This window comes from Olea europaea, chromosome 6 (assembly GCF_002742605.1).
Source record: "Olea europaea var. sylvestris chromosome 6, O_europaea_v1, whole genome shotgun sequence".
Taxonomy (NCBI): domain Eukaryota; kingdom Viridiplantae; phylum Streptophyta; class Magnoliopsida; order Lamiales; family Oleaceae; genus Olea; species Olea europaea.
The window spans coordinates 23,839,017-23,841,759 of NC_036242.1; the positions used below are offsets into that span (position 1 = coordinate 23,839,017).

The 2,743-nt window shown below is 31.7% G+C and overlaps 1 pseudogene; it reads right to left on the minus strand.

Annotated features, from left to right (window-relative positions):
• Nucleotides 1-336: 336 nt before the first annotated feature.
• Nucleotides 337-1,322, minus strand: LOC111396541 (annotated as a pseudogene).
• Nucleotides 1,323-2,743: the final 1,421 nt, after the last annotated feature.

The following is a 2,743-nucleotide window of genomic DNA, read 5'->3' on the forward strand; positions in this document are numbered from 1 at the left end:
TATACCACATATTTAATCAATTTTTATTAAAATCTGCTAAAACTTTTACAAACAACCCATTTGTTAATATATGCATATATGAGTGTGTACATACGATTAGTAGTGTGGGTGGTTAGGGAGAGAAAGGAGAGGTGCAGCTTAGTTCTTGTTTGGTGTGGATTAACATAAGATTTTTAGCAGATTTTGATAAAAGGCAATTAATGAACTATGTGATTGAATAGTATGGGATCTTATGAAATATATAGTTGAATTAATTATTGATTTTGACTATAATAAAATCCAGATTTTAATTCGCTTTAATCAATACAAATAGAAAATATTCCAAATTTGGCATATCACAAGTTCGGAACTGAATATACACTGACACATCCTAGATAACATCTTCAATCGCTCATTATATTTATATATTTGACTTAGCAAAGGCAAGTCTATGGAATATTAATACATAGGGGATACAATGGAGCTTCAATTAATTAATCAAACTTCCCAAGTCCCTAGACAGTAACAAAGCAGAAAGTAGCTAGCATCTAAGCTCCAAGTTCACATTAATAAACTCCTAATTATGGCTGCTTGAGCACTGTCACTGTCTATTGATTCCAAAAGCTGTGATAATCTATCACTTAGGTCATCCACCTCTCTATGTAAATTCTTTATGTAGTTACAAGTCTCTTGCAACACCTTTGAGGCTGAAACCTGTCATTGTTAAACAAAACTAGTTAGATAATTAGGATCGAGAGAAATTTTATGTGCTCTCACACTCAGGTTTAGTGTATGTTTGAGATTTAGTAATACGTAGAACTAGCACTATAATGAACAAGATACGAGGATAGAAAAAAAAACTATACGCACCATTGCATTTTATTTAAATATATGTTTGGTATGTAGTATACGCGCGCTCACGTGCACACAGATGTATATTATAAAGAAAGAACAAGAAATTGTAAGCAACCTTGTCTGAACGCCTATTGCGGATCTCAGGAATAAGTTGTTGCAATTTGGACACAAGATCGGCAATCTGATCTTCACTTATCCTGGAAACTCCTGCTGCCTCATCCGGGATCTTCTGCTAGACATTGTTAGGAAGTAAAAGTGATGATGAAAACTAAGATTATTTGTCAGGGAACTTGTGATCTTGATTGCGTGTGAAAGAAAACTGAAGGGAGGGGGTAAAGTGGATTTAAATTAGGAGAGAAAAGTGACTGTTTAAGACAAGTTATGGACAGAGAGATAAGGGAGGAATGGAGGACAGGTAAAATGAAATGCAACACTAATGAACAAGTGTTGGAGGTGATGAAGACAAGTGCATGGGAGAAAGCACAAGGCCATGGTTATGGTTATTGTTTTTAAATATACTCTTGAAGAGAGAGAGTGTGTGATTTTATCTAATAGTTTAAACTTTTAGTTTAATCTGAAATAAAATTCCGAATTTAAACCTTGTCGCTGCCCATTTGAATAAATTGATCACATCTAAAGCTTTAATGGAAAAACAAGTACAGTCTCGTGAAAAGACATGTCGAAAATAACATTTAAATGATATTAATTGTGTATTCATATTTAATAACTTAAGGTTTTAATCCAAGTAGTTCAACAATTGTGTGTGTGAGAGAGAGAGAGAAAGAGGGGTACACTGTCCTTCTCTATATGTTCCCCAAACTGCCAAACTGGGGTTAGGGATTCAGGTGGGCTAAGAGATACTTGGTTGTTTATTAGCCAACTTTGGGGCCTCTTTGTGCGAGTCTAAGCACGCAAGTCCATGTTATCTTATTATCTCATGTCGATTGAATGAATAAATTAATTGGTTTAATTTTATTTTTTATCAGACTATATATATTTAAAGTTGGATTTAAATTTTCATCAAAGTTGTGACCTATGTAAAATTTTAATGAGGGTAGCATGAAGATCCAAATGAGATACAATTATATAGAAACAAAACGTGTTTATTTATATAAATTTAACTGCTAAGGAAGATTTAGTTTTTCGATTAAAACTTATTTAAGTGAATTCTAGAGACCATACAATTATGTCATTGTTGACTAGTTTATTTATACATGTATGCCATTGCTGACCAGTTTGCATGCATGATCAGCATGAATATGTACGATTAACTCAAAAAATATATATTTTGGCCCAGATCAAACACGTTGTGTCTAGCAAACTCTGAATTATTGTTGACAAGATTCCTCGACTACGCATAGTTTATATACATGTGTAATCTATCATACATAAATGAGCGGTAATTAAGATAATATTCATAAATACTAGTTAGACTTGAGAGCCTAAGATGGGGGTGTTTGCGTGTGTATATAATCACTCAAGAAAATTATGGACAGTATTGCACTACTCAAGATGCGTCGAGAAATCAAATAACTTTATGTTATAAACTATGAAGCAAATATATCTAAGAAATAATTCTAAATCATTAACATATTTGAAGTAAAATACGAGCTAAATACACAATCAAATAATAATAATAATAATAGAAGCGGAAAAACATCACATAAGTTAGAGAACAACAATATTTTTTTTCTAGATACAGACATCAAATATATTACTTATCTACAATAATTTATGACGGTAAAGTATGTAGTGAATTAATTATCTATGTTGTTTGTTTTCTTCGTATATAAGGTACATATCTACTAAAATGATCAATTGTATCTTTAATTATTTAATAAATCTTGTATAAAAAATTTTCTTCGATTTCAACTAACTCCAAATCATTGTATATCAATATAACTCAAAC